The following is a 19,472-nucleotide window of genomic DNA, read 5'->3' as shown; positions in this document are numbered from 1 at the left end:
GCCCCTATGGAATACCAGCACTGCAGGTGGCAGCCTCACCCACTATGCCACAGTGCCAGCCCTTGCCAAAAGAATTTATAGAAGCTATTACATATATACACTTAACAATTATTTAGTTACTTGACACGAACTATCCCTGCATATTTGAAAATTTTGAATGGCATCACTTGGGTTTTAAGACTGTTATATTTTAGGTCTCTTAATATTTTTAGTGATGATGTTTTAAAGGCCCTTTCTGTTTTATGAAAAATGATAAGGATTTTGTTTTACAATGGCCATAGTATTACCACTTAAAGCAATAGATTAAATAACACTTTTAAACAAAGTCATTTAATACTGAATTCTAATACACTGGTGTATTTTAAAGTGAGAAACCAGATTTCTTTCAGATAGTCTAAATAAGAATGATAATCAAAATTGAAGGCATCTACAGTTTTTAATCACTTGTTTTAAATATTGGTCATAATGGTCCAATTTAGAGTTTTAATTTTAATTACCTTTTAAAAGATTCAATATGGTTTATAGAAAGAATTCAGAGAACATAATTATATACTCAATCTCCCTCCCTTCTTTTTCCTTCTTTGTCATTTTTTTAGCTTATGAAATGACATTTTCAGTTTACATTACATTAAAAAGGGTTGTTGAATCAAGGGCAAGTTTAACAGGCAAAAAGCAAAAAGATCCTAATTTAGAGGGAATACAGACAATGGCTCTAAACAATATTTGAATATCACATCTAAACAATATTTGAAGAAATTGATAAAATAAATATTTTAGTTTCTCCTACTAAAATGCTCAGAGAAAGTCTTTCATTATTTATCAAATATTAGTGCAAAAATATGGATTTAAATGATCCCAAAAAGTGACCAAGTTTTGTGTAATAAAGTCCAATTTTTGTCAAGGCTTTTTGACAGTCTCACAGAAAACTTGTGTTTGTGAATGGGAAGAATAATATCAAAATGTCCATACTACCAAAAGCAATTTGCAAATTCAATGCCATCCCAATCAACATACCAACGATGTTCTTCTCAGAGCTAGAAAAAATGATGCTAAAATTCATATAGAAACATGAGAGATGCTTAACATCTAAAGCAATATTATAAAGCAAAAAAAAAGCTGGAGACATCACACCATATTTTAAGACATATTACAAGGGTCAGTACTATGACAAAGCAGGTAAAGTCACCGTCTGCAGTGCCGGCATCTCATATGGGTGCCAGTATGTTTCCCAGCTACTTCTTATATCCCTCTCTGTTATAGCCTGAGAAAAAAAGTAGAAAATGGCCAACGTCTTTGGGCCCCTGCACCTGCAAAGAGACCTGTTAGAGGCTCCTGACACTTGGATTCAGATGAACACAGCTCCGGCCATTGTGGCCATTTGGGGAGTAAACCAGTGGATGGAAGACCTCTCTCTCTCTGCCTCTACCTCTCTGTAACTCTGCCTTTCAAATAAATAAATAAACTGCAAAAAAAAAAAGAAGAGGTGTTAGCACTGACATAATAACAGACACATAGTTCAATGGACAAGAATAGGTAGCATAGAAATAAACCCAAATTTCTACCAGCAACTCATATTTAACAAAGGAACTAAAATGACCTGGAGAAAGAAGAATCTCTTTCACAAGTGGTGCAGAGGAACTTGGTTATCCATATGTAGAAGCCTGAAAATAGACTCCAACATCTCTTACACTATGTGAAAGTGAACTCACAGTGAATTAAAAATCTAATCATAAGACCAAAACCCAAGTAAACATAGGGAAACTCTAAATATTTTCAACAGACAATAGCTTTTGGGTAAGATTCCAATAGCAATAGTAACAAAAATAAAAACAGAGACATTTGAGTATATCAAACTAAGATACTTCTTCACAACAAAGTAAACATCAGAGTGTAGATACAGCGAACAGAATGGCAGGGAAAATTAAAACTCTGAATGTTTACAGATTTCCAGAACATTTACATAAATTGGAAAAACTCCAAAAAATACAGTGAAGAAACAGGCAAGGATCTGAATAGACATTTCTCAAAAGAAATGTAAATGGTCAAAACATGTGAATATGCCCGATGTCACTAGCCACTATGTAAATATAAATCAGAACACAATATCAGTCTCCAACACCTGTGGGAGAATACAATGCTCAGGTTTTTGTGTGTGCAGCAAGTGGATTTAGAGGACCCTGTTCACCTCAGGAGAGCAGAGTCTACAGGGGGGTAAAGAAACCTTACTGCTTTCCTAATGGGCTTATTAAGTTCTTGACCAGTGCCTGTTAGTCTTGCCACAAACTTTCTAGTCTCACTACTTTCCTTCTTCTTCCTCTTCTCTATGACTTGTAAAATAGTATACATTCTATATACTGTGGATACTTTTGATTTATTTTATTCCTTCTGTCTCTTATGAAGTTCCTCCACAAAAGCACAGACCTCAAAATATTCATTCATTTATGCAGTCTGCAGATTTCATGAGCTACTAAATTCCAAGTAGTATGTTAAAGGCAAGATCTAGGCCTAAGAGAAAAGTGGTCTGAATTCTGTGCCTAGAAGAGGATTTGGGACATAGCAGAACTTCAGTGAAGTGCTATGTGAATGGCATGCACTCAGTAAATGAGTAATCTAAAGCACACACTGCATTTAAGCAACACAGCAGCCCTACTCACCTCAGGTAGAGCAATTGAGAGGAATAATGTGAACAAAAATAAGACATCAATAAGTTGAATAATAACAGAAAAAATGAGATGGATGCCAACATTACTGACCTATTTTTGAGGAATTAAATTGATAGAGGGGCTGGCATTGTGGCTAAGTGGGGTAAGCTGCAATCTGTGAGGCCAGCATATCATGTGAGTTCCACTTTGAGTTTAGGAATCTCCACTTCCAATTTAGCTCACTGCTAAATACCTGGGAAACCAGCAGAAGATGGACGAAGGACTTGGGTCCTTGCCACTCACGTGGGAGACTTGGATGAAGCTCCTGACTTCAGCATGCCCCAGGCTCAGCTGTTGAAACTCTGGGGTGTGAGCCAGCAGATGAAAGCTATCTCTGTCTTTCCCTCTCTCTCTAAATCCACCTTTCAAATAAACAAATATTTAATAAACAAATTATCTGATTCAAAAATACACAAAACCATGAACAATACTATATCATCTTTATGCCAAAATGATAAAAAATAACAAATGCTAGAGAGCATATGGGAAAAGAAAACCTTCATATATGGTGGGTGAAAACACAAATTAGTACAGATGTTATGGAGAACAGTATGGTCATTCCTTAAAAAGGATAAAAATTGGGGCCGGCGCTGTTGTGCAGTGGGTTAAAGCCCTGGCCTGAAGGGCCATGGACAGTGCATCTGAAGGGCAAACCACCTTTCACAACCTCTCCACTTACAGCTAAAAGGGTTTTTTCCTGTATGTGTTGTCCTGGGGACTATCGCATGAGAGTTTTTTAAAGATTTATTTATTTGTTTGTTTGTTTGAAAGTCAGAATTACAGAAAGCAAGAGGGAGATAGAGATCTTCCATCCACTGGTTCATTCCCTAAATGGCCACAATGGTCAGGGCTGGGCCAGGCTGAACCCAGGAGCCAGGATCTTCATCTGGGTCTCCGATGTGAGTACAGGGGCCCAAGTACTGGGGCTATCTTCCACTGCTTTTCCAGGTATATTAGCAGGGAGCTGGATCCAAAACAGAGCAGCCAGGACTTGAACTGGCACCCATAGGTGATGCAGGCTATTGCAGACAACACAGCTGTGGTCCCACATGAGAAATTTTAAAGTAGGTCTTGTCACATCCTGGATAACTACAGATGGGACTTCTTATTCTGGAAGAGTCAATCTGAGAAAAGACTTTAGCTGCTAAATGGGAAAACCCAGGAATGGAGGCAATGGGAGAGCCTGGTATCATCTGAGCTCACCATTGGCATCTATGGGCTTTGTAAAAAGCACTGAGGTACAAGAGATATGACAGCTGCTTTGGGCACCTGAGAACCCATCATCAGCTTTTGTCCTGAGGACATGGGCCAGCTGATATCTATACATGACTGTCTCTGAGGTAGGCACAGAAAAGTCAAAGTGAGCACCCTCTTTTTCATCAACTTCTGCCACTGTTTCACTCACATCTCTGTTTGGTGACCCAGCTGCACAAGGTATGTTTTTCCCTTGCAGTGTTACATTTAGGTGGATTCTTTGAAAGGGGTTGTCCTTAACACTTGGAGATGCTGGCTGCATTTACTGGCAGGATCGGTGGCTACAAAGGTGGGCATCAGCTGCAGGATGCAACACACTGACTGCATGAGCCTTGGGCAACTTGGAGGAGAGACATTGGGATGTTTTCTTCCTCTGAATGGTGCAGCAATGTGCAGCTTCACTGGATTGGAAAATGACTTGAGGTATTTTACTTGAAGTAGATGGTGCAATCAGATTGACAATAGGGTTCAAATTCTGAGTGGCTGTAAGGTAGAGTCAACAAAATGTGGAAATGAAAATAGGATGTCCTCAGAGTCAGATTGTCTCCCTCTGATGTGTCAGATACTTATGCAATGGGTCTGTTTTCAAGGAATTTTGTAAAATCAGACACCCAGTTGCAAGTCACTGACTTTGAGTGTCTTAAAAGTACTTTGCAGTTTTGCTCCAGAAATTCAAACTCTTCTGACCTTTGAGAAATTGTTTCCTCCATTACTTATGGCTATGCTGCGTGCCATCTGCCCTCTCCTCATTCAGGCAGTTGCTCCACCTGCTCTATGCTGTGGGCACAGGCAGAGCCTGCAGCCAGCCAACCAGTGGAATGTGTGTGTGAGGCACTGGCCACTGAGCTGCTGCTTCCCAACCATGAGAATCTGCATCAGTGGTATGTGCTCCCAATCACCAGCAGCAGTGTGATCCAGAGTAATTCCACAGTCACCTGATTTAGTGCTGCCCTGGTCCTCACCACCCCTCTCCACTCATGCCCCACCATGGGCTAGGGGACTGTGCTGCGTGAGGGGGTCTACCCAAGAGGCCTGGGGTCAGTGGTGACCCAGAGTGTTCTAGACAACCAGCCCAGCCTGAGGGAGGGAGACAACTAGTTCGTATAGTTCGACTCACAGTCAAACTTACAAAAAGGATGCAGGTATACCTTTTTTTCTAATGAAGATAACATTGGAAGGCATTGTGCTTAGCAGTTAAGATGCCATTTTGGGGGGATGGTGCTGCAGTTTAGTAGGTTAAGCCTTCACCTGCAGCCCTGACAACTCATTTGGGTGTTAGTTTATGTCCTGATTGCTCCTCTTCTGATCCAGCTATCTGCTTAAGGCCTGGGAAAGTAGTTGAAGATGGCACAAGGATTTGGGCCCCTGCACCCACATGGGAGACCTGAAGGAAGCTCCTGGCTCCTGGCATTTGATTGGCCCAGTTCTGGCCATTGCAGCTATTTGGAGAAAAACCCTGAGGATGGAAGACCTCTCTCTCTCTCTCTCTCTCTCTCTGCCTCCTAAATAAAGGAATAAATCTTTTTTAAAAAGATGCCATTTGGGAACAGTGTCCCACGTTGGAGAACTTGGCTTCACATCTTGGCTCCGGATGCTTACTCCACTCTCCTGCCAGCACAGACCCTGAGAGGCAGTGCTGACTGGTCAGGTGGTAGGGTTCCCCACTCATGTGGGAGCCTTGCATTCAGTTCCAGCTCCTAGCTTTAGGCTGACTCAGATCTACGTTGTTGGTGTTTGAGAAGTGAACCAACAGATAAGAGCTCTGCTACAGTCTCTCCCCCTCAAGTAATTTTTTAAATGTTTTTCTCATTGTAAAACAAGGCAGCATGGAAAACAAGAATATTGAAAGTTTCAAGAAGATCTATAATTCTATCATACAATTAACATTATGGGCATTGATTTCTACACATTAAATGATTGTCAGTATAAATTATTGCCCTACACTTTTTATAGACACTAATCAAAGCATATCCTCAACTAATTCAATTAATTTAAAGGATTTATTAAATGATAGACTACATTAAATTTATGGATGAATTTTATCAAGCATCATCCAATGTAAATGATTACCATATGTTTGCACTTTTGGGAATCATTCTATTGTGAATATTTTGGCATCAATATAATTCTGTTTAAAATTTCTTTATGAAAAAATATCTGGACTAGAAATCAATTGAATAGTATTTCATGGTTTTGTTACCTAATGACAAATTGCCTTCATTGAGGTTTATAAGTATTTATTCTTTCAACACTAATGTTATGTGTTTATCAAATACAGTTATATTAAGATACATTTGGGGTTGGCACTGTGGCATAGCGGTAAAGCTGCAGCCTGGCACTGCTAGCATCCCAAATGGATGCTGGTTTGAGTCCCGGCTGCTCCACTTCTGAGCCAGCTCTCTGCTAAGGCCTGGGAAAGCACTGGAAGATGGTCCAAGTCCATGGGCCCCAGAACTCACATGGAGGACCCAGAAGAAGCTCCTGGCTCCTGGCTTTGGGTCAGTGCAGCTCTAGTCATTGCAGCCAGTTGGGGAGGGAACCAGCAGATGGAAGACCTCTCTCTCTCCTTTCTGCCTCTTCTTCTCTCTGTGTGTAAATCTGGCTTTCAAATAAATAAATAAATAATTTTAAAAAGATACGTTTGTTTGCAAACAATATGTGACATCAATACAACTACTTAAATTTTCTCATACAAGTAGTTTAATTTGGGGGCCTGAATTATGGCTGATTGGTTCTATAGTCTAATGATATCTTGGAACCCAACTATTTTCCCCTTCTGTATGAATTTCAGTGTTGTATATTACTAGAATTCTGAAAAAAATTCACAGGAACTTTTTAGGCATCATCTAAACATCATAATCTCCAAAGAGCAAAAATTATTGCAAACCATGATTTTCTAGAATTATTTCTTTGTATAATGCTACAATTTTATTGTAGCTTTAAATTGAGCACACACACACACACACACACACCCATGTACCCTACATACATTCACAAATGCACATACACAATTAGCAAGTCTCCAATGCATTTACCAAAGTGCATCAATATGCTAGTTTAAGATTACTGCCAAAGAATAGTCCCTTTCTTTAAATACCAATTTACTCTATTGATTTATTTTTGACCTAAAATGATGCAGTTTAGTTACTGTTTTGAAAAAGAGGCAGGTATCATCACAAAGCACAAATGAGTGAATAAGTTATATTATCTAGGGAATTAGATAAGAAATGGCTCACTCATCAAATTAAAATGAATGGAATCCAGTTTGAGTTACCATGTCAAGCAAAATATGAAGTTTTACAAAAATTGAATGTATATAATTTCAAATAAATTTTGAGTTGTATCTAAATGTGTACACTACAACATTAAGCATAAAGGCACAGATATTTAAATACCTTTATTTAGGAAAATGTGAATAGATAATAATAATAATTGCTAACATTTATTTTATACCAGGTGATGTTTCCAGAATTTTATGTTTCCAGAAAAATGGAGGTAGCTCCTGTTAACTTTAAAGAAAATGCAACTGAGGCATGAAGAGGTAAGTAACTGGTTTGCCCAAGGATATATAATCATGAAGTGGCAAAGCCTTAGACTTGGCATGATCTGAATGGCAGCATTTTTTTTCACAAATTCAATGTTTGATGTATTTCATATATTCACTAAAAGGATTTACTATCAAATACTTTCTGATAAAACCTATGAAAACTGAAGATGAGTATTGCTCCAAACCAAATACTTAAGCCTAGCATTAGGTGTAGCAGGTAAAGTCATTGTCTTTAAATTTAGCAAAGATATGCCTTGTTAGATGAGTGTACTTTGTGTAATTCTTCTTGTCAGTGTATACACTTTAGAAATTGAATTCAGGGGCCAGTGCTGTGGCACAGCATGTTAAAACCCCGGCCTGTGGTCCCAGCATCCCATATGGGTGCTGGTTTGAGTCCCAGTTGCTCCATTTCTGACCTTGCTCCTTGCTAATGCACCTGGGAAAGCATCAGAGGATGGCTCAAGTCCTTGGGCCCCTGCACCCATATGGGAGACCTGAGAAAAGCACCCAGCTCTGGGCTTCAGATCAGCTCAGCTCTGGCTTCTGCAGCCAATTGGGAAGTGAACCAGCAGATTGAAGACTTTTCTCTCTGTCTCTACCTGTCTATGTAACTCTGTCTTTCAAATAAAAATAAATCTAGAAAAAATTGATTACATCAGGCAACACATGTGAACTTTTTATAGAAAGATTGACATTTAGAAAAATTTTAGACCTACAGAAAAAAATTGGTACAAATGTGAACTTTTGAATAAAAATCTATTTTTCGTGAATGCATGGTGTTATAAAACACAGCAATACATCACTGAGAACCAAAAATAAATTGGACTATCTCATTCTGTGATTTGAAATCTATTGACAAATATCCTTTATTTTTCTTACAGAGAATGTAAATAGTGTTGTGATATCAAACTCATTCTAAGTTTAGGTACCCCATGGAAAGTTTGATCTAATGAAAACAAATCTGTTGGATCATTTACCTCATACATTCCATTACCATTAAAATAATATATCTGTCATAATACATCAAGAATAAAACATATTTATGCCTAAAATACAAATTCAACTATTACAAACTGTTCAGCAAAATTTAAAATTGTTTGTTTTTAATATTCTAAAATGAAACATTTTTCTTTGCTTCTCAATAAAAATGTGATACACTTTAACATCTTCAGAATAAGAACTGAGAGTGTACAAAGCATTATTTATTTATTTATTTATTTTTTGCCAGGCAGAGTTAGACAGTGAGAGAGAGAGAGACAGAGAGAAAGGTCTTCCTTCCATTGGTTCACCCCCCAAATGGCCACCATGGCCTCCCGATATCCCATGTGGGTGCAGGGCCCAAGCACTTGGGCCATCCTCCACTGCTCTCCTGGGCCACAGCAGAGAGATGGACTGGAAGAGGAACAACCAGGACAGAACCAGCACCCCAACTGGGACTAGAACCTGGGGTGCCAGCACTGCAGGCAGAGGATTAGCCTTGTGAGCCATGTCACTGGTGAAATATATTTTAAGGAGAGAATTTGTAATGTTCATTTTTAAAGTAACAAAAACATTTTTCACTTCTTGGTTTGCATTTTAAATATATATATATGTATGTATGTATTTTAGCCATCCTTACTGGTTACTGCAAATTACCACATACTAGAATTAATTGCTTCTCAACATTTACAATTTGTTTCTTCATTTTAAAGGAAAATATTTGTGTCTCTTGAGTAAACAAGTAAATATTATGATTTGGCATCATTTTATAAAACTCAAATCTGTAAGAAATCAAAAACCACTGCAGAAATATTCTATAAGAATGTACTCATGCATATTGTTCTTACAATAGATTCACCCGTGTCATAGGAGAGCAACTCCTTTCTCAACATTCAAAATTTTCACGTTCTTCTGAATATTCCTTTTAACATAGTGACCACAGTTGGACACAAGAGAGTCTTTAAAATTAAAAGCAATAATTTGGGTATGCTGACTTTCCTAGTTTTCTTGTTTTCCTCGGACAGAGTATCTTTTTTGAATGTAGGCTGACAAGGATACAACCCTCTCCACAAAATAAAATCCCTAATCATTAGAGCACTGCTCCTGACCCCTGCTCACTTGTTCCTCTATGTGGGATTTATGAATGACTTGCATGAATGGAGATATTGGAAAGAGGCAATGAGCTACCACCCCCCCCTTTTCTTTATTTAGAACTTTTCTAGGATGCCTATGAGAGAACATGAGTTCTTGTCTGCCCTGTTTTATACTGTAAATTTAGCAAAAAACCTGTACTCTGTAAGTGACTAGGTAAGGATGCAATGTAATGTACTAGGGCAACGGAAGGGAATCTTTGTTGCTAAGCATCAAGACTAACAACTCTGTGGGCTAGAAAGCTTACATTTTGACTTCTTTCCATGTCCAGCTTGAATCATTCAGAATTCAGAGAAAGTAGGAATGTAAGTTATGAACACACTTCACTGCCACAAATGTTATGATACTCATCAGTTTGCAATCAGGAATGATTTAAAATTTAACCAAAAATACCACAGTAAACTATGGCAGATTCATCAACACCTACACTTATAATTAACATCCACATTTATAATTGTATCTTTCTATGAATGATCTGACAGGAATTATTATCTGGGATGGATAATTAACAACTCCTTTTACAATTTTTATAATGTACCAAAAAAGAGAACTTTGAATCATTTGGGAATTGGATAAGCTAAATATATTTGTATATGATGAGTCTAGGCTGAGAACTTGTAAGCACAATACCAACCATAATACCTACTAACAATTAAAACCTTGGAATAAATGTAACTAAGAATTTGAAAGATTTTAACAACGAAAATTACAAAACATTAAAGGAAGAAATAGAAGAACACACAAAAAAATGGAAAAATATTTCATGTTTGTGCACTGGAAAAATTAATATCATCAAAATGTTTATACTACCCAAGGTGATTTATAGATTCAATGAGATCCCAATCAAAACTCCAAGAACATTCTTCTCAGATCTAGAAAAAAGAATGCTAAAATTTGTGTAGAAACACAAGAGACCCCCAAATAACTAAAGCAACATTAAACAAGAAAAAATTGGAAGTATCAGAAGACCAGATTTCAAGACATACTACAGGGCAGTTACAAACAAAATAGCCTGGGACTGGAAGAAAAAAAGACATGTATACCAATGAAACAAAATATAAACCAAAAAAATTAATCCATGCAGCTACAACCAACTAATCTTTGACAAACCAGCTAAAATCAATCCCTGGAGAAAGGACAGTCTCTTCAACAAATAGTGTTGGGAAAATCGGATCTCAACATGCAGACATATGAAACAAAACCTGTACTTACACCCATACAAAAATCAACTCACAACTGATCATGAATCTAAATCTATGACCTGATATCAACATATTACTAGAGGAAAACATTGGGAAAACTCTGCAAGATATTGGCATAGGAAAGACTTCTTGGAAAAGACCCCAGAAGCACAGGCAATGAAAGCAGAAAGAGACAAAAGGGATTACATCAGGCTTAGAAGATTTGTGCTGCAAAGGAAACACTAAGCAAAGTGAAGAGTGGTAGAAAATATTTGCAAACTATATAACTGATAAAGGGTTAATATCTTGAAGTAACACCTTACCAGTAGGGACTCCAGTTTGGAGCACTTGAGACTCCATTCTGGAAAGGTGCCCCCCCACACACCATGAGATTCTGCTCTGAAACTATGATCTAAAACAGTTGAATAATAGCAGTCCACTACATCACACTTGGCAGAGCACAGAAACCCCCTAGCATGATCGATCAAGCTTGGAAGCAGATAGAGTACACATAGATTAATGACAAAAATGTAATTTGTCTATGTTCTACATATGATCTACGTATGATTAAAATCAATACCTGGATTAATGTCAAGATTATAGTTGGAATTGTTAAGATTGTAACTCGTATTGTCAATATTATAATTGATACTAGTTTACTGATACTAGGTTATTGATACTAGCTTATAATTGATACCAGTTTCACATAGGTTTTAAGTCAGTAACCAGTAACCAGATCTTGGATTGAGATAGCCACAACACACCAGATATTTCTGCTTTCCTCCAGGCATATCCACACAAAATGTGGAATTTGGGTGAAATTTAACCCAAAAATCATCATCAAAGTTGTTTTGGGAAAAGCACAAACTTTCTCTTCGGCTTGTGGATGCAATGTCATGTTTACAAACAAAATATCATGTTTGCTTTGATTTCTGAAGCTTTCTGCCTAGAAAATTTGAATGTGTGGAGGATTTGAGTCCATGTGCAACCAATTAGTGTTTGCCCGCAGAAAACAAAAAGTTAGATTATAAAATTCGTTCAAAACCTAAACTTCGTAGATAATGTCAAGAAAACACAAACAAACACAGAGGCTATAACAAGATCTCAGATTGAGATAGCCACAACACACCAGATATTTCTGCTTTCTTCCAGGCATATCCGGTCAAAGTGGTGTGGAATTCAGGTAAAATTTAACCAAGAAATCACCATCACAATTGTTTTGGAGGAAATTGGAATCTTTCAGCAAGTGAATCCAGTGTCATGTTTACAAAAGCAAATATCATGTTTGCACAGGTTTCTGAAGCTTTCTGCCTAGAAAACTCGAATGTGTGGAGGATTTGACTCCATGTGCAACCAATCAGCGTTTGCCAGCAGAAAACAAAAAGGTTACATGCTAAACTGCATTCAAAACCATAAAGTCCGTAGATAAAGTCCAGAAAACACAAACACAGAGGCTGTAGCAAGAACTAGGATTGACATAGCCACAACTCACCAGATATTTCTGCTTTCATCCAGGCATATCTGGACAAATTGTTGTGGAATTCGGGTAAAATTTAACCAAAAAATCACCATCAAAATTGTTTTGGAGAAAAGCACAATCTTTCTCTTCAGCAAGTAGATCCCATGTCATGTTTGCAAAAAGAAATATTATGTTTTCGTGTGTTCCTGAAGCTTTCTGCCTAGGAAACCAGAATGTGTGGACAATTTGACTCCATGTGGAAACAGTTAGCTTTTGCGGGAAGAAAACAAAAAGTTACATGGTAAAATTCAATCAAAACCTAATGTTACTAGATAATGCCCAGAATACACAAACAAATGCAGAGGCTGTAGCAAGATCTGAGATTGACATAGCGACAACTCACCAGATATTTCTGCTTTCCTCCCAGCATATCCTCACAAAATGTGGAATTTGGGTGAAATTTAACCCAAAAATCATCATCAAAGTTGTTTTGGGAAAAGCACAAACTTTCTCTTCGCCTTGTGGATGCAATGTCACGTTTACAAACAAAATATCATGTTTGCTTTGATTTCTGAAGCTTTCTGCCTAGAAAACTTGAATGTGTGGAGGATTTGACTCCATGTGCAACCAATTAGCGTTTGCCAGCAGAAAACAAAAAGTTAGATTATAAAATTCATTTAAAACCTAAACTTCGTAGATAATGTCAAGAAAACACAAACAAACACAGAGGCTATAACAAGATCTCAGATTGAGATAGCCACAACACACCAGATATTTCTGCATTCTTCCAGGCATATCCGGTCAAAGTGGTGTGGAATTCAGGTAAAATTTAACCAAGAAATCACCATCAAAATTGTTTGGAGGAAACTGGAATCTTTCTTTCGGCAAGTGAATCCAGTGTCATGTTTACAAAAGCAAATATCATGTTTGCACAGGTTTCTGAAGCTTTCTGCCTAGAAAACTCGAATGTGTGGAGGATTTGACTCCATGTGCAACCAATCAGCGTTTGCCAGCAGAATACAAAAAGGTTACATGCTAAACTGCATTCAAAACCATAAAGTCCATAGATAAAGTCCAGAAAACACAAACAAACACAGAGGCTGTAGCAAGAACTAGGATTGACATAGCCACAACTCATCAGATATGTCTGCTTTCATCCAGGCATATCTGGACAAATTGTTGTGGAATTCGGGTGAAATTTAACCAAAAAAATCACCATCAAGGTGGTTTTGGAGAAAAACACACTCTTCCTCTTCGGCGAATGGATCCAAGGTCATGTTTACAAACCCAAATAGCATATTTGCTCAGGTTTCTGGAGCTTTCTGACAGGAAAACTTGAATGTGTGGAGTATTTGACTCCTTGTGGAACCAATTAGCATTTGCCAACAGAAAAGTAAAAGATTATAAAATTCACTCAAAACCATAACGTCCATAGATAATGTCCAGAAAACACAAACAAACACAGAGGCTGTAGCAAGATATGGGATTGAGACAGTCACAACCCACCAGATATTTCTGCTTTCATCCAGGCATATCCAGACAAACTGGAGTAGAACTCGGGTGAAATTTAACCAAGAAATCACCATCAAAATTGTTTTGGAGGAAACTGGAATCTTTCTTTCAGCAAGTGAATCCAGTGTCATGTTTACAAAGGCAAATATCATGTTTGCACAGGTTTCTGAAGCTTTCTGCCTAGATAACTCGAATGTGTGGAGGATTTGACTCCATGTGCAACCAATTCGGGTCTGCCGGCAGAAAAGCAAAAATTACATGCTAAAATTCACTCAAAACCGTAAAGACCATAGATAATGTCCAGAAAACACAAACAAACACAGAGGCTGTACCAAGATCTAGGATTGAAATAGCCACAACTCACCAGATATTTCTGCTTTCATCCAGGCATATCTGGACAAAGTGTTGTGGAATTCGGGTGAAATTTATCCAAAAAATCACTGTCAAAGTGGTTTTGGAGAAAAGCACACTCTTCCTCTTCGGCGAATGGATCCAAGGTCATGTTTACAAACACAAATAGCATATTTGCTCAGGTTTCTGGAGCTTTCTGACAGGAAAACTCGAATGTGTGGAGTATTTGACTCCTTGTGGGACCAATTAGTGTTTCCCAGCACAAAACTAAAACATTATAACATTCACTCAAAACCATAAAGTCCATAGATAATGTCCAGAAAACACAAACACAGAGGCTGTATCAAGATCTGGAATTGAGACAGTCACAACCCACCAGATATTTCTGCTTTCCTCCAGGCATATCCGGAACAAATGTTGTGGAATTCGGGTGAAATTTAACCCAAAAATCACTGTCAAAGTGGTTTTGGAGAAAAGCACACTCTTCCTCTTCGGCGAATGGATCCAAGGTCATGTTTACAAATACAAATAGCATGTTTGCTCAGGTTTCTGGAGCTTTCTGACAGGAAAACTTGAATGTGTGGAGTATTTGACTCCTTGTGGAACCAATTAGCTTTTCCCAGCACAAAACTAAAACATTATAACATTCACTCAAAACCATAAATTCCATAGATAATGTCCAGAACACACAAACAAACACAGAGGCTGTAGAAGTTCTGGGATTGAGACAGTCACAACCCACCAGATATTTCTGCTTTCCTCCAGACATATCCAGACAAAGTGGTGTGGAATTCGGGTGAAATTTAACCAAAAAATCACCATCAAACTTGTTTTAGGAAAAGCACAATCATTGTCTTTGGCAAGTGGATCCAAAATCATGTGCACTAACAAAAATATTATGTTTTATTTGGTGTCTGAAGTTTTCTTCCTAGAAAAATTGAATGTGTGGGCGATTTGAATCCACATGCAAGCAGTTAGTGCTTGCCATCAGAAAAACAAATATTACATGCTTAAATAATCTCAAACCCGTAAAGTCCGTAGATAATGTCTAGAACACACAAACAACACAGAGGCTGTAGCAAGATCTCAGATTTAGATAGCCACAACACACCAGATATTTCTGCATTCCTCCAGGCATATCCTGACAAGGTGGAGGTGGAATTCAGGTGAAATTTAACCAAAAAAAATCACCTTCAAAGTGGTTTTGGAGAAAAGCAAATTCTTTCTATTCGGCAAGTGGATCCAATGTCATGTTTACACACACAAATATAATGTTTGCTTGGGTTTCTGAAGCTTTCTGTCTAGAAATGACAAATGTGTGGAGGATTGACTCTATGTGGAACCTACTAGTGTTTGCCAGCAGAAAACAAAAAGTTACATTATAAAATTCGTTCAAAACCTAAAGTTCATAGATAATGTCCAGAAAATACAAACAAACACAGAGGCTGTAACAAGATCAGGATTGAGATAGCCACAACACAGAAGATATTTCTGCTTTCATATAGGCATATCCGGACAATGTAGTGTGGAATTCGGGTGAAATTTAACCAAAAAATCAAGGTGAAAGCGGTTTTGGAGAAAAGCACAATCTTTCTCTTAGGCAAGTGGATCTAATGTCATGTTTACACACACAAATACCATGTTTTCTCAAGTTTCTGAAGCTTTCTGCCAGGAAAACTCGAATGTTTGGAGGATTTGACTCCATGTGCAATCAATTAGCGTTTGGCAGCAGAAAACAAAAAGTTACATGCTAAAATGCATTCAAAACAGTAAAGTCCGTATTAATGTCCAGAAACAACAAAAAAAAAACACAGAGGCTGTAGGAAGATCAGGATTGAGATAGCCACAAAACACCAGATATTTCAGCTTTCATCAGACATATCTGGAAAGTGTGGTGTGGAATTCAGGTGAAATTTAACCAAAAAATCACCGTCAAAATGGTTTTGGAGAAAAGCACAATCTTTCTCTTCATAAAGTGAATCTAACGTCATGTTTACAAACACAAATATCATGTTTGCTCGGGTTTCTGAAGCTTTCTGCCTAGAAAACTCGAATGTGTGGAGGTTTTGGCTCTATGTGGTAGCAATTAGCGTTTGCCAGCAGAAAACTTAAAGTTACATGCTAAAATGCATTCAAAACTGTCATGTTGTTAGATAATGTCCAGAAAAGAGAAACAAACACAGAGCTGTAGCAAGACCTAGGATTGACATAGCCACAACACACCAGATATTTCTGCTTTCATCCAGGCATATCTAGACAAAGTGGTGTGGAATTCAGGTGAAATTTAACCAAAAAATCACCATCAAATGGTTTTGGGAAAAGCACAATCTTTCTCTTCAGCAAGTGGATCTAATGTCATGTTTACAAACACAAATATCATGTTTGCTCTGGTTTCTGAAGCTTTCTGCCTAGAAAAATCGAAAATGTGTGGATGATTTGAATCCATGTGCAACCAATTAGTGCTTGCCAGCAGAAAAACAAAAGTTACATGGTAAAATAATCTCCAACCTGGAAAGTCCGCAGATAATGTCCAGAGCACACAAACAAACACAGAGGCTGCAGCAAGATCTGTGATTGACATAGCCACAACACACCAGATGTTTCTGCTTTCATCCAGGCATATCCTGACAAGGTGGAGGTGGAATTCGGGTGAAATTTAACCAAAAAATCACCAGCAAAGAGGTTTTGGGGAAAAGCAAAATCTTTCTCTTCGGCAAGTGGATGCAATGTCATGTTTACAAACACAAATGTCATATTTTCATGGGTTTCTGAAGCTTTCTTCTAGGAAAACTTGAATGTGTGGAGGATTTGACTCCATGTGGAACCAGTTAGGGTTTGTCAGCAGAAAACTAAAAGTTAGATTATAAAATTCACTCAAAAACTTAAAGTCTGTAGATGATGTCCAGAAAACACAAACAAACACAGAGGCTGCAGCAAGACCTGTGATTCACATAGCCACAGCACACCAGACATTTCTGCTTTCATCCAGGCATATCTAGACAAAGTGTTGTGGAATTTGGGTGAAATTTAACCAAAAAATCACCTTCAAAGTGGTTTTGGAGAAAAGCAAATTCTTTCTATTCGGCAAGTGTATGCAATGTCATGTTTACACATACAAATATAATGTTTGCTTGGGTTTCTGAAGTTTTCTTCCTAGAGAACCCAAATGTGTGGAGGATTGACTCTATGTGGAACCTACTAGTGTTTGACAGTAGAAAACAGAAAGTTACATTATAAAATTGTTCAAAACCTATCCTGTGGACAGTGTGCACAGGAAAGAAAGTGCTAATCCACAAATCATGAGCCACCACCTTCTTCTTCTTCTTTTTTTAAGATGTATTTACTTACTTGTAAGTCAGAGTTACAAAGACAAAGAGAGATCTTCCATCCACTGGTTCACTCCCCAGATGGCTGCAATGGCCGGAGCTGGGCCAGGCTGAAGCCAGGAGCTTGGAACAACATCTGGGTCTCCCACATGGGTGCAGAGGCCCAAAACACTTGGGTCATCTTGTGCTGCTTTTCCCAGGTGCATTAGCAGGGAGCTGGATGAGAAGCAGAGCAGCAGGGGCATGAAGCGGGGTCCATATGGGATGCCAACACTGCAGGAGGAGGTTTAACCTTCTTTGCCAAAGTGGTGGCCCTTGATGGCATCTTCCCCCAGGTCCTGGATGAAGCAGATGCATGCTGGGAAAAGAGCTTTTTTGATTGGCAAGTGAAAGGATAGAATTACACATGGGTGGGTGTTAGTGACTTCAGGCTTAGCTGTCCTAAACTAGCTGCCTGCGGAGCCCACATCATTTTTGCCTCCCTTGGGGTGGGGCAGAAACCCCCAAGCAGCTTTGTCTGGGTCTACTTTGGGCCTCTTGTGCATTCTTATTTGCAAGTGGACTGAAGAATCTTAAGTCGGTATCAAAAAACACAGTCAAATCCAGTTTTTAACAATCAGTTCATATTCCTGTTACCATGATGACTGTGCATTTTAGACTTTACACACATAGGAAAACACTTTAAAAAAATTATTTATTTATTTGAAAGGCAGAGTTACAGAGAGGCAGAGGCAGAGAGAGAGAGAGAGAGAAAGAGAGAGAGAGAGGCCTATCCACTGGTTCACTCCGCAATTGGCCGCAATGGCCAGAGCTGCACCAATCTGAAGCCAGGAGCCAGGAGCTTCTTCCATGTCTCCCACATGGGTGCAAGGACCCAAGGACTTGGGACATCTTACACTGCTTTCCCAGGCCATAGCAGAGGGCTGGATTGAAAGTAGAAAGTCAGGGGCTGGTGCCATGGCTCACTTGGTTGATCCTCTGCCTGTGGTGCTGGCATCCCATATGGGCACTGAGTTCTAGTCCTGGCTGCTCGTCTTCCAGTCCAGCTCTCTGCTGTGGCCCGGGAGGGCATTGGAGAATGGCCCAGGTGCTTGGGCCCCTGCACCCACATGGGAGACCAGGAAGAAGCTCCTGGCTTCAGATTGGCACAGCACCGGCTGTAGTGTCCATTTGGGGAGTAAACCAATGGAAGGAAGACCTTTCTCTCTGTGTCTCTCTCTCACTGTCTGTAACTCTACCTGTCAAATAAAAAATTAAAAGATAAAAAAGATAGCTGTGCTATTCTTTTTAAAAAAAGTAGAACTGTTGGCACTCGATCCAGCACGCACATGGTATGCCAGCACTGCAGGTGGCAGCTTTACCCATTATGCCACTGTGCCGGCCCCTGCCGTTGCTTCTTAGTTTCCCCAAATGGCTGGGATGGCCAGGATTAGCCAAGCTGACACTGGAAACAAGGAGCTTCTTCCAGGTCTCCCATATGGGCCATCTTCTGCTGTTTTCCCAGGCACACTAACAGGGAGCTGGATCTGAAGTGGAGGAGTCGAGACTCAAACTGGTGTACATTTGGGATGTTTGTATCTGGATGTTGCCTCTACCAACCAAATGGATTATTCATTTGATTTGAAAAGGCCAGTAGAATAAGAGCATCAAGAGGAACAATTCAGTGTAACCGACTCCCAGGATGTGTGTAGAACGTGCCTTCATCTGACAGGGAATTCTCTTGAAGGCAGGCCATGGACATGACTCAGGCCCTTCTCTCATAGAGTTGTGTGCATCACTTCTGGTGAGGAGAGGCCAAGAAAATAAATCAACTGCAGAACTAGAGTAGCAGCCAGAGCCCAGGGCAAAGGGAGAAAAGTTCCAATTGCATGAAGATGATCCCAAAATGCCCTCTATCTGTGAACAAAATAGATTCATCACTGGGTGGGGTGATCTGTTATGGGCCTGTGTATCTTAACCTTTATTGCACAGAGAGAACTGAAAGTGGAGGCACACATACAGCGCACAAGT

The 19,472-nt window shown here is 39.0% G+C and overlaps 1 long non-coding RNA gene across 6 annotated transcripts in view; it reads left to right on the top strand.

The window, feature by feature from the left end:
• Window positions 1–19,472, top strand: part of LOC149128640 (uncharacterized) — a 120,429-nt gene that overhangs the window by 74,449 nt on the left and 26,508 nt on the right. For 4 of the 6 annotated variants that reach the window (XR_016222449.1, XR_016222445.1, XR_016222448.1 and 1 more), the window contains one exon: window positions 7,413–8,111. This is a non-coding gene — a long non-coding RNA (uncharacterized LOC149128640). Of the gene's footprint in view, window positions 1–7,412; window positions 8,112–19,472 lie in introns of those variants that run through there. The other 2 variants (XR_016222439.1, XR_016222438.1) reach the window with 1 other exon arrangement.

Source organism: Oryctolagus cuniculus, chromosome 1 (genome assembly GCF_051225735.1).
Source record: "Oryctolagus cuniculus isolate XC-2025 breed Fujian yellow rabbit chromosome 1, ASM5122573v1, whole genome shotgun sequence".
In the NCBI taxonomy this organism is placed as follows: Eukaryota; Metazoa; Chordata; class Mammalia; order Lagomorpha; family Leporidae; genus Oryctolagus; species Oryctolagus cuniculus.
The sequence above is the reverse complement of the archived record's forward strand: the minus strand, read 5'-3'. Positions and strand labels throughout refer to the sequence as shown.